The following is a 13,512-nucleotide window of genomic DNA, read 5'->3' as shown; positions in this document are numbered from 1 at the left end:
CTTGGCTTTGTACTTTCAAAGAAAGAATGTTTTGATTTACATTACAAAGGTTAAAATTGTGTAAAGTTGGTGCTTTTTTAACAATCTTAACTACTTTGTTATTAATATATTTTATGTGAAGGCAAAACAAATACTCCATTGACCAGGAAACCTGTTTGCTCTTTCTACTCCAATGTGAATCTGGTGCCACACGGGAGTTCTTCATTTCAATTAATTATCATACTTGAGGATATTTGATAGCGCAGTACAGAGATGCTTGCTTCCTTTAGCAAGAAGAAATTGTCAGATGCTCAGGAACTCACAGATATTTAATTTAACCTTGGAATTTTCACTAGGATAGAATTTTCTGTAACTGCACAGGAGGGCTTTTACAATTAATTAGATGGCCACTACCTAATGCCTGTAAGTGTGGTCTTTGGATAGTGTAGTGTTTATATAAACTTTATTTTGCATGATGCACTGACTTATTACTCTGTGTAATGAACAAAGAAAACACTCTTGGATACCTGAGATTTTTGGCCTCACCTCTTTGACTTTTCTTTTTTGCACCATTTCAGTCCTCTTTTAAATAGCGCAGTTTTGAATGCAGCGCTTCAAGTAAGCCATTTGACAAACTAGTTAAATAAGGGGTTAAGTACAATTGAGAAATTGAGCTTGAATTATGTTGGCATGTAATATTGAGTGTGTAACACAGGAGAGTAAAAATCCATATTGTACACGTAAATGAATAGAGCATGGAAGCTTGTGGAAGGGTGAAGGACAGTGAAGAACAGTTTGGAAATGTCCGTTGATTTGTGATTTTGGTGAAAACTAACAAATTGTCTAAAACACTTCATATAAAGACCAACAAAACTGGGCAGAAGTTGATTATTTTTCTGCTTTGCATACATACTCTAAGAATTGTTGCAAATCCTTTGCTAAATTCATCTTTGCATGTCTTGCCACTTGACAGTGTTCTCTAGTTACAAATGCTCTTACTTCACCAGATGGAATAAGAATATGGGAATAACTGTTAGAGTACTGTATATCCTGTGGGAAGTGAGAGAATGATACTTGTGAAATTGATGTTGCTTCATTGGGATGAAGAACAGAGAGAATACTTTAGGGAAGCCGTCATGGATGGGCTACCACCTTCCTGCACTGCTCTAACAAAGTGGGTGTGGTACAGAATGGTTGATATGCAGAGCACTTTTAGGAAAGGTACTGTTTGGTCTGCATTTCAGAACTGAAGCTCCCCCAGCAGTCACGTTCACATGTGATTCACACACAACTTGTACAGGTGTGCAGGAGGCTTCCCTGAGCTACATCAGAAAGCAATTCCCTTCTCTTTTCTGTGGATTGTGAATGCAGAATGCAACGTGATCTTGAAAATGTGTCTAACAACAGAGCTCCTCATGCCTCAGGACAGAGAAACAGAAGAGCCCAGTGCTAGACTGTGTTTGAAAATCAAATTATTTATAAGGAAGATTGAGGACAAATTTTCTCCAGGTTTTTTTAGCATAAATCATTCTGCTGAATTTAGCTTAGTGATGCTGGCACAATTTCTTTTTATCTTTCAGCTGCTCTGTAGCCCTTTCTGAATTTTGTTCTGATGAAATATTTTCAAGTATTGTTTTGAGAGAGATGATAATCTAGCAGAAGGGGAAATAAAGGCATCTGGCTAGACTCTTCTTCAAATAACCGTGGCCAAGAAAGTCATTAAAGCAAATTAAAAACCAAACATGGTTTTCTCACTTCTTTACTAAATACCACAGTTATTCATCTCTGAAAATGGACAAACAATCTCAGTCAAGCTGTCATTATGAAGAGGAATGGACAAGTTATAATTTGAATGCTAATCAAATTCTTATTTATCAGTCTCAGCTGTGATGGTTTGGTAGGCATATGCCAACAAATTTAACAAACATTTTGTCTTCCAAAGAGTAAAGTCTATGTTTGCTTGTCTTCTCCATAAGTGATTTTTAATACACACTATTAATGCAAGACAAAATACAATGAAATGAAATGAAAAGATTGGCCTTGCTGAGGGCACATCTTGTGACACAATGTTGACAGAATGGGTGTATTACATCTCAATAGAAAAAAATTGATGGTAAAACTAGTTTGTGATGGAGAGGGTTGCAGTTTTTTGACATTTGCCTGAGGTACCTGATGACAAAAAAAGAATGATCACAAGGATGAGGAAGACAAAAGTTTAGTAAACTCCTTCAAGATGTGTAAAAATGCTTTGAAATCAGACTATTTTATTGATTTATTTTCTGTAGTGTCACTACAAATAGTATCTGAATATCTGAAGCCACTGGACAGTTACTTGATATTGTATCTAGAAATATATCTTGAGATTCCCATGTGTGGCTTGCTTTCCAGTGAAGTTCCTGTAAAACACTGTCTTTAGATTTGCTGTGCTGTAATTCAGTCTGTTACCTGGTTTTGACTTTTGTCATATTAAAGGTAGTTGTGATATGTTGTTTGGAAGTGCAACATGTCTTGCAATGGATAAGCTTGTTAACAAATAAAGGGAGAAATTGCAAGGGGAGGGGAGCAGTGATGAGGGCAGAGGTGGGGCTGCCTATTTCCCTGTCCTGCTGCCCCAGCAGGAGTGAGCTGCTTAAGTCTACACAAGTTCAAGGCATTAATGATGGCTTAGCAAAGCAGAGCACACTGGCAGCTGATGTGATTTGGCAGCTGATGTGTGACATGAATCAGAACTGTTTCCCCCATCCCTGCTTCGCTGTGTTGCAGCCAGAGTGGGGTGATCCAAGTCCCAGGCTTGCAGCTTTCTCCTGTTCCCACACAGTTACGTGTGGTGTTCAGCACTCCCAGACCTCAGGAACACCAAATTCTGTGTGATGCATAAAAAACACATAGCAGCATCTCGTGTTCTTTGCTTTGTGTCCTTTGAAGACAATCCTTGTTTCTGAGTGCAGATGCCAGACAAGCACAGGCTGGCCAGACCCATGTACATCTGAAGCACCGTTGACTGCATATTTTAGGTGTTGATACTCTGGCTCAAAGAGGAGCTGTGTGTGAGCTTGAACAGCAGACTAGTAAGAGTAACTCAGGTAGTCCAGGAAAGCTGTGGCTGCCCCATCCCTGGAAGTGCTCAGGGCCAGTTTGGATGTGGATTTGAGCAATGTGGTCTAGTGAAAGGTGTCCGTGCCCATGGCAGGAGATCGAAATGTGGTGATCTTTAAGGTCCCTCCCAACCATTCTATGATTCTGTGATGGCAGTCCTCCATGTCCTGTTAGAAAATATTATTGGTCAATTTGTTTAAAGGCTTTACTGCTGCTAACAGTCAATACTTCTAAAGCCCACCTCTGCTGTTAATGTAATTGACTTATTTTTTAAATACTTACTTGCCTTTAGTAAATACATTAAACAACTTTTCTAATGACCATTTTGCTATCTCAGATCTTGCTGAGGATAAGCTGCCTTTTATCTTTGCCTTTCAAGAAATAACCTTACCCGAAAACTTCTCTGGATTCAAAGCATGGATTTTATGTGGTGATTCCAGGACATGGCCCATGTATAGGTGGCTTTAATAACTATAGAGCAATGCTTACTTTTCTGGGCAAATCCCTTCAGGGAGTTTATGGGTCACCAATACTGGGTATTTAGGAGAAAAGAAAGCATTGATTTTGTGCCGTAGCTGACGTTTGCCGTGTTTTTGGAGCTTTAGCCTAACCTAAGTGCAATGAGTGGAGGAATTTAATGCCTTTGGTTCTAGTAGGACTTAATGGTTTAGAGTTTACAAGTTCAGTTTCTTATACAATATCCCCATTGACTTACACTGAGAGATCAGAATGATTTACAGTCACTGCTGGACTTTAGAATGATTCCCAGAAGTCTAAGCCTGGTAGTACTTCAATAAGCCACTGTAATAAGATATTTTATTGTTATGGCTTTGAATGTCCTGCAGTGTACGGTAATTCAGATATAAAATAATTAGGAGCAATTAAAGACCATTATAGTAAGGATTACTTTGTGCTAATGACAGACTGTTAGACTGGAGCAAAAATACTTCTAAAGTCATTCAGGGAACATGATACCTAGTCAAGGTGGGAAAAGGAGCACATGTCTGAGATTTGAGTGGGAAGAAGCCTAAATAGATGAGGACTTGTTCTTTCACCACGTTCTCCTTTTCTTTAAGTATCCCCCAAATTCCAATATATCTTATAATTAAACATTTTGTTCATTAAAGATATTCATTAAACTACAACAATAATGTACAACTTTACTTCATGAAAGGGTATTTCTAAACCCATAAGAAGAAAAGATACGTTTTGTGTTTAGCTGCTGATTTTTGATAGCAGTGTTTTATTAAATGTATTAAAATCAATAATGCTGATTTTCCAACTCTGTCAGTGAAACGTTTTTAGTAAAATAGATATTTTATTTACTTCTAAATAAAATTCAGCAACCCTCAGGAGTCTGTCATGAGAGAAGGCATTCAGCTTAGACTACTTGAGAAATATGTATCACAGATGTTCTAAGTCTTGAACACTTAGGATTACCACAGCCACTTCTAATTTATATTATGTTTGAAAAAAATACATTGTATTGGTGATGTAACAACAGCCCTTGTGTGGAAGAAACCCTCTAAAATTCTGAAATTCTAAAGTGCCCTCTGACCTGTACTACTGTTTTATCCAAAAGCAGAGTAGGACACAAGAGCTGGCTAAACATGAGAAGCTTGTTATAAATTTGATAAACTGTTATTTTAGTTTATGCACAGCTGAATAAGATTTGCCTATCGAGTTACAGAAGTACTACATGTCTAATAGTAGTAGAACATCTCTGATAGAGTTACACAACTGCTGTTTCTTCCCCAAGAGCCCCAAAAAAGTACAGATTGTGCCCAGTATCTGAAAGCTTTCTTTCAGTCCACTTCAAATTCTTGTACTCACTGCTGGTCACTGCAGTGCTTGTAACTCATTCCTGCCTCTTTCTTGTTTGAAGAGAAGCCTGTATAGAAATAAACAACCATGAACAAAGGTAAAATGGGTAAAAATTTCTTTAGGTACAACTGTGCATGTAAGATATTCCATGTCAGGCAGTTGTCCTTCTGAGAGCTATGGCTCTGTCTCTCACAGCAGATTACTCTGCAAGAAGCCACTCATAAAGTTCTCCAAATAAGTGATTTTCTCTTTTATAGGTAAACATGAAAATAAGTGGTTTTGCAAATATCCAGCAGGAGACTTGTACAAACGTTAGAGCATCCAACTGCTTTAATACAGCACCATTTAAAAGAATTCAGTTTTACCAAGCTGAGTGCAAACAGCATTGCCAGATCCTCACCTCCAGTGATGCTGGAGGAAAATACAGCTTTTAAAACATAAACATTGGAAACTAAGGGATAATATTTGTGCATCCATGAAGAATGCAAATGTTAACACAGTTTTTATGTGAAGCATAAAGACAAGCATATAACTTAAATATTGCTCTTTATGTGAAAATAAGCAATTCTGTGTGTGATTTCTTTCTAGCTGTCTTAAAATAAAGTCATTGTTTCTCCTCTGAAAAGTTTTTAAAACAAAAATGATAAAATTTAATCCCTGCAAATGGGCTGTAATTGCAAATTTTAGCAAAACTTGTGAGGAGGACCTAAGTATGGAATTCTCTCTGGGATCTTTTACAGTCTCAAAAGTAAGAACTCGTTTCCAATGCTGTTTGTTATATGAATGGCTAAATCCTATGGAATAAAATCCTTTCTGTATCCATATTTTCTAAGCTGAAAGACCTTGACAGAAAATGGTAAATTTATAACCTTACAGAAACTATTATTTAGGGTGTAGTGATGTGAGACAGCCAGTGCAATAAATGTTACTAAAGTTGTAAAAATAAGTAAGAAAGTTGTGTGCATTAAAAATGTACAGCAATGGAGAATATTTCCTAAACTTCTTAGTGATGCTCCATTTATCTAATTTTGGGCACTACTGCAAAAGGTATATCTGCTGCAAAGTCCTGTACATCCTCATATCTATTCAGAATTTACCATGATCTCCTGGAAAGGAGCAACAGAGTCACTATTTAAGGATCTGAGCATAATAAAACTTACACTGAGGTGAAAAGAATCAGTTTTTCTAGTTCTACGGATGAAAGGAAGTGAAGCATTATCTTATTGAGTTAAAAGGCAGTACATGTAAACCATTTAAATTGCCACTATGCCAACCACAAAAGCTCTGTCTTTAGATCATGATATCAGTATCCAATTCCTACAGTAATTCTTCAGGCAATCACTGTTCTCAGAAAATCCTTCCCTTATTTTGTAAAGAGTCATGAGTCTGGAAGCTGATTTTTTTTTCCCTTTAGCTGAAGAAATGGGAACTGGAAACAAATACTTCATTCACTGTTGTTCCAGGCAAGAGCATGAGTGCTTATTGCTATAATCACAGCTAAGAAGAGACTGAAAAAGATGAAGGAATCTCTTTAGATCTGGTAAACTTTATATCCTCAATTAGATTTTGACTTCTCTAACTTTGTTTACATGCAAAAGAAATTCTGTTTTTCTTTACTTTTTATTAATTTCATAATGAAGGGAAAAATCTCTTTTCAAATAAGAGATTTTTAAATTATTAACCAAACATCATACTATATTTACTTAGTTAATTGGATACCTACTTGTATTAGCATCTTTTCTATATTAGATTGCTTTACAGTGTTAAAAGCAAGGCAAAATAAGCTTTGAAAAACCTATTCTTAAATTGATAACTGCAGGGTCTCTAGTGAAACTCTCCAGGTTCTTCTGGCTTACACTTGATTTGCTTTAATAAGGGTTATGGGGAATGAAAAACTATTGAAACCGCATTTTAAAAAGCCTGGCAACAGGCAGGTAGAAAAGACTTAGAATTACTATTTTTCATTACTGAAGGCCCCTCAGGACTGCACTGGAAAGAATCCTGTCTGCCCCAGATAAGAGTCTCCCAGCAGTTTAATGTGCCAATCAGTTGCGCTCAGCAGCCCGGAATCATCATATTGCAGCTATTGAATAGTTCCAGACCATATGCTCAGAAGGATGGGAAATGTGGTGTGTGTCACACTTCCAAAGAATGATGATGAAGAGCATTAATATGCTGATGAAGAAGGAAAAGAAAAAAAGAGAGAGAGAAATCTTGAAGAAGCAAACCCACCTGTGTTACCGAGCCTGACAGATATGCTGTACTAACTCTTCTATTTCATATATAATTATAAGTTTGAGTTACCAGGAGGCCTACATTACACTGAATTACTTGGTATCTTCCTTTCTCCTCCTCTGCCAAAATGTTCTCTCTTTTGAGTTTTAGACAGAAAAGAGTTAAATCAGTATCCAAATATCAACAAAAGATGCAGTGAGCGTTTTATCCAGCTGGCAGCTGGAAATTATTTGTGTGCATTTGGGGTCTAATTACTGTACAACAACTGAGTGATGGACCAAGTATGGCTCCATTCATATTAAATAACACACTGGGAGCTTGAAGGAGGAATGATAACAAGGGTTCTGAGAAAATGGGAGAGCAGTAAGAAAATGCATTTTCATATAGATTTTATCCTTTCTAAAACTGTCACAGTGACATAATCACATAATATATGGATAGTGGATGGGCAAACAAAAAACAGGTCACAAGGAGCTGATCTTGTAGCCAGCTTTTTCTGGGTGCCTAACGGTGGTCTTTAATGTGCAAAACTGTAGAGCAAATTAGGAGTTGGTATAAGCAGATGAAATTCCAGCAACTTCTATATTTACCACAGACAATCTTCACATCTCCCCAATTTTTTATAAATTCTACTAGCATGTATACAGGAGGAGCAGAAATGCAATATGGGAAGAATTCCAGATTAGTTGTTTAAAACAACAGAACAAAACATCAAGGAATGGCCGTGCAAATGAGATCTCTCTATCAATAAAAACAAACATGCCCTTTGAGGAAACAGGGAATTCTAAGTAACCCAGAAGATAATTTTTAGTTGAAGCTAGCCATACCAATGCTTTAAAGATATGTATGTATTCAATGATCTTCTCTGATATCATTGCAGCAATAATTTTTCATAACATAGATATAGATGCACTAAATTTGCCAGGATTGTGAGGTATAATGGCTGGTACAGTGTGCTTTTCTAAAGAGCACTGAAATCAAATTCACAGATTCAGACAGCTTTTAAGAACTGAGTTGTCTGCAGGCTGAATAGATGTCTTAGTTTGGGAGGATGCTCTCATTTTCCTTTGTCACTGTAACAAAAGTCACTGATTAACAATGCATTCAATTGTTATGAGATAAATTACAGGATTTTTCACATTTATTCTTTTTTATGTCATCCTTTTGGCTTTCTGATTACTCATGAATTTTCCTTAGTATTCTTCTCTATTCCCAAATAAAAATTAATGTTATATATTTTGTTTCAGTTCATATGAAGTTAAGTTCCAGCCTAGTGGAACTAAATGAATATTGGCTCTGATTGTGTAGAGAAGAGTACAGATTATAATTTTTTAAATATAACATCTTAATATGAGGCAGATTCTTTCAAAGTATGGTTTATGATTATTAGGGTTGGTTATGGTTCATAAAGAAGATGCCCAATTGCCGATTTGGGATCAAAACTTGCACCAAAAGCCTACAAAAGAATAAACTTAATGTGTTTTGGCTTTGGTTTTCTTGCTCTTCTGAACTGTGCTTGTACTGGTCAAGAAAGACAGTCGAGTGTGGCCATTCTGTTCCTTAAGATTTACAGTACTGTTGGTAGACCTTACTTAACTTCAGTGATCAGCTAGATGTGGGTTTGTTTTTGTGGATTTTATGTACAGCATAACTGTTCTGTATTACACTGAGGACGTTGTTGCCATTGGTGTCACTGAGGAAATATTTTGTCTTTCCCACTTCATGTTTTCCTCAGTTTATGATAATATATTCTCAATTTGTATGGGGTGAAGGTGTCAACAATTATGAGTGACAGGTATGGAAATCAAGCAACAGAGTATTCTACTTTAGACAGTTAAAAAAACCCATGAAAAAGTAGCTTTTGTGCCTTTAACTTATTCTGCAGTATTTACTTTTCTACTCAATTCCTTGCTTTCAGTTCTTTTCAGGTTTCCAAACTGAAGTTTACTCTTGCATTCTCTCTGCTGTACTAGCAAATTCCCATTTCAAACCAGTGAACAAACCAACTTACTAATTTCTAAATGGTTGTGTGTCTCCTGTAGGTCTATGTGATGGACTCACCTGCCTTTCATGACCTATACTTTCCAACATCTTTCCATCTCATCAGGTACCTCTCAGAGATGTGAAATACCTAGTTTGAAAAAATCAGATGTTTCATCACTCAACATATGTTTGTTTTTCTTGCCAGAGCTGGTACATATGAATGTGAAATTTCAGGGTGCAGTTCTCAGAATCTCTTCACCATGATGGTGAACCCACTGTGTCATTTTGAGGTTGCAGCTTGCTACTTGGTGCTCACTTCTGCAGAATCAGTTTGGTTTGACAGAGAGTGATATTATGTCAAAATGCCTGGACTTCAATCTGTGTTTGACCATGTAACTTGTAGTAAATTTTCTTACCTTCCTTGACACTTGTTCATTGCAATCAAACAAAATCTTGCCTTTATCTGGAGCAAACATAAATATTATATTTGCTGTAGTTAGTTCTTTAAGACAGAAAAGTATGAAGCTGGTTAACAATAAGTGGAAGCTATGCAGGTACCTTGTGTGCTGAAAGCTTTTTCGGGAGAAACTATTAAATGCACTGAATTCCACATCTGATCAATATAAAAAGTAGTCTGGCTGTTGCTGGACCTGGCAAACATTTTCATCAGATTTGGCTTCAATCTGTAGTGAGCCATGTTTACAGAACTAATTTCTAAGTGCTTCTCTTATCAAAGGAAATTTTTATTCTTTTTGATAAAAAATTACTATCTCCTGAACTGCATTATTTAAAATTGAAATAGAAAGCTATTTTCTTTCAGCTCCTTTGAAAACTCCCTAAGAACCTTTCCTTGAATAAAATATATTCTCTTTGATTCGAACAGGCCTGCTTTCCGCACTTAATGAAGTATCACTGTAACACTACAGGTTTTAATTCTTTTTCCATTATCACCTTAACTCTAATTCTACCAGAGCTTCCTATGTGACTGATTCCTTTGTTCAGAATGTGGCTTCCTCTCAAACAAAGAAGCTGAAGCAGAATTTTTGAATTTATGGCACACTTTTTAAAAAACCAGCTGCATCGCATAGCCCCAGGTAACAGCTACTGAGCAGGGATGCAGGTACCAGACACACACAGAGCCACGCTGTCACTAAATTCTGGGGCCAAGAATAGCAGAAGGACCTCCATATCCCCTCTGAGTTACAGAGCAGCTCGTTGTGTTCACCCTGTGCACTGCACAGCTGCAGGAATGGCAGACATGGGGCTGCAGATGTAAGGCAGAGAAACAGCAGTTCAAGGGACCAGCTCTGCTCCAATCAAAATTTCCAGATGTCACTGCTTGTTCCCTTTTGGTTCAAAATCAATCTGTTTGAATCTTAAAATTGCAGCATTCTGCCTTCCTTGCCCCTCAGCTCCTATTCCTTGCTGCCCGTATCTCATTGCAGTAGTCCATCTTCAGAGCGCTTGCTCTCACTTTTGACTTTACAGGGAATGTGGCCTGGCAAAAGACCAGTCATGCCTTTCTGCCATTTCCTCCTTCAGCTTTATTTCATCAGAGTCAGAAGTAAGTGTGATTATAGTAAGTGCAATTATTGATATATTTTCTTCATTTTGAGATTGGATGATCTAATTTGGCAGCTTTTGAAGTGTGTTGCCTAGCTCAGATGGGAAACATTTTGTAGAAGTGATGAGGTTTGTGTTTGAATGTGCGGATGAAGTAACAAATAAATGAACAAAATTCAAACTGTTCTCATTTCTAGGTGGTTCATTATTTAGCCAGAGAATTGAAAGACTGCATATTAGAGCTTTATTTTGTTTGTTTTGATGTTACTCTGTGTCAGTCTAGGTTAGGGTTACTTTGTGAGTGTGAAATGCAACATTAAAAGACATTGGTGGACTATATTGCAAATTTTTTTCTTCATAAAAAGAGTAGCAAGTGGGGTCATTCCTCTGTTTACTTAGTTCTGATATTGTATGACTTTTTACATTTTCTTCCTTCATGTACATGGGAAGGATTGTGGCCAACACAGTGACCAGAACATTAGTGTTCAGTGGTATGGGTTCCACAATCATTCTGATTTGGAATGAGGACTATCAAAGCAGCAGTTTAGTTCCTGAACAGAATTACCTATTTGTCCACTGAGTTATGTAACTCCGGTGTTTTAGTTACACCGGAGCTTTCTGTAATGTTGTGCTTATTCTTTATTCTTTTGAATACAGAGTCATATCGATTTAGATAAAATTTTGGAGGAAAACAAGGCTTCAGGGAGAGATCACTGTGATATGCATCAACAGAGTGCTAAATATATGGAAGTTTGTTGCAAGATGCAGTGAAAAGCTGCACTGTTGCCTACTCTTCTCCTCCAAGTTCTAGCTGCTTACATGCTTTCTTCCTTCAGGAGATAAGCAGGATACTTTTGCTTAGTCTGAGCTGCTCATTCTCTTAAATAATTTGATCAGTGCTGAATCAAACTGCATGCTAGGGGTTCACAAGTTCTGCATCCCATTGCCAGCATTTCAGCCATTTTTTCAGCTCCTTGACCAAGAGACAGGCAGGTGTTTGCAATGTCTGGCAAAGCGGATAATGGAATGGGCCTCCTTAGACTCTGCAAAACTGCTGTGTGAAATGTTAATGGTATTGTGTGGCACAGCTTGTGCGTGTGGGCAGAAGGGGGAGTGCAGGCATTATCAAAGATAAATTTGTTTTAGCATATTTGGTATTGTTTCAAAAACATTTATCCCTCACAAATAAGTTTCATATGGATGAAGTTCTGTTGTGCTGTTGATGGTTTATATCATGGTGTACATATTTCTTCACTCTGTTCAACACTACACCTGATAGAAGTGTATTAAGCAAAGTGACTTTGTTCTTTCTTCTTAGAGAGATACATAGACTATGATAGAGGTTATTTGTTTCTAGGTAACATTGTGTTTGTATGTTTGATATGAAAGTCAGTGTGAATAGATGTGCTCCATTCTTGGAACAAAAAGTAAAGAGATTTGTCTCCCCAAGCTGAGATTGAGTTCCTCAGTCCTGGAGCACCCTGAGAGTACTTTGATGGGAGATGTTTAACCCTAAAGAAGATCCCATGGAGTAAGAGGAGCAAACTCATCACTAGGCTTCATCTTTATGGCCATCAAATGCCCTGAGTCCAAGCCATCAGGCACTGATAGTAAGGACTGTGTGGAACTTCAGGGTTAGCTGAATATCTGTGAGAAACAACTTTAGATGGAAAAGTCTTTGTTTCTCTGCATCAGTGTTATTGAGGAAGGACAGGTGACATTTTGGACAGCTGGAGTGTAAAAGCTATGGTAACAGAAGTTTTATTTTGACCAAATCACCAATGGGTGAAATGAAGTTGTTCAATTAATCTTTCATAATTTGGTCTGTGCTTAATTTGGTGTCCCTCGTGTTGTCTGCTGACATCAGAAATGGATCATTCTGTTACATGTGCATTCACCACTGTGCCACAATCTGTGTACGTAGACATGCACACCCTTAAGTAATCTGGTGTGCTAGTTTTGTTTGGTTATATTTGGGATTATTAGTTTGGTTTTAATGCTTTTAGTGAGGGCTTGGGGTTTTTTTCCCCACAGATTCTGACCTATGGATTTTTTTTTTTTTTTTTTTAAACAGGAGGAAGGATGATGCAAACAGTTAGGATTGCCTTGTTTAATAGAAGATGCCTATTGTATAGCAGCTTAGTCAGATTAATTCAGTCCAACCTCCAGCTGAAAGGACAAGCTTTAATTAACATATCTCAGGTTCTGCTGAAGAGGAGAAACAAATGAGGGTCAGCAAAATTTCTTTACAGTTCAAAAATTTTAAAACATTATTATCTGCCTTGAAATTATTAAGTATCCTGTTATGCATTTACCCTGAAGTGGATTTGTAAACATGCTTTGTATAACTTATATAAATACTATGACATGATAAAATGTGATTTCAAAGATAAACTTGGTCTTAAATGTTCCTAGTTTAGGTAACCTTAGCCAGACAAACCCTGTCTTTCAGGTAATGTCACTCTTTTGATGAAGCTCAAGGCAGAGCTGTAGGAGGAGAGCTGTAGGTAGGAACATAATATGTATGAAATGATCAAATACATAGCTTACACTATAAAATATAAAGCTATATAAAATATAGCTTACACTATAAAACAGTGTAAAACCCAAATGGTATTTTTAAGTCCTCTTGCTCTGGGATTTCTGAATGTAATTCCCTACGTTCTCACCAAGATAAAAATATGGTCTGTGGATTACTCTAATTAAGCAATATTAGATACAGTTTAAATCTATTTTGCAGATATGTTTAATTTTAATAAATATCACCATTCAGTTTCCAGATATGTTTTGTGTCTAGAATCTAATAAATCTAGCTTGCTGAGCTTGTTGGAG

At 37.0% G+C, this 13,512-nt stretch overlaps 1 protein-coding gene across 6 annotated transcripts in view; it reads left to right on the top strand.

Moving 5' to 3' along the window:
* TENM1 (teneurin transmembrane protein 1) overlaps positions 1 to 13,512 on the top strand; it is an 828,305-nt gene that overhangs the window by 228,575 nt on the left and 586,218 nt on the right. The window contains exon 1 of one of the 6 annotated variants that reach the window (XM_017743125.1): positions 6,386 to 6,439. The exons of the other annotated variants lie outside the window; for them this stretch is intronic. The gene's annotated coding sequence lies outside the window, so the exon portion shown is untranslated. Of the gene's footprint in view, positions 1 to 6,385; positions 6,440 to 13,512 lie in introns of those variants that run through there. 6 annotated transcript variants of the gene reach the window in all.

The sequence above is a fragment of the Corvus brachyrhynchos genome, unplaced genomic scaffold (assembly GCF_000691975.1).
Source record: "Corvus brachyrhynchos isolate BGI_N302 unplaced genomic scaffold, ASM69197v1 scaffold398, whole genome shotgun sequence".
NCBI classification, from domain to species: Eukaryota; Metazoa; Chordata; class Aves; order Passeriformes; family Corvidae; genus Corvus; species Corvus brachyrhynchos.
Note: the sequence above shows the minus strand (reverse complement) of the source record. Positions and strands in the feature narration are given on the sequence as shown.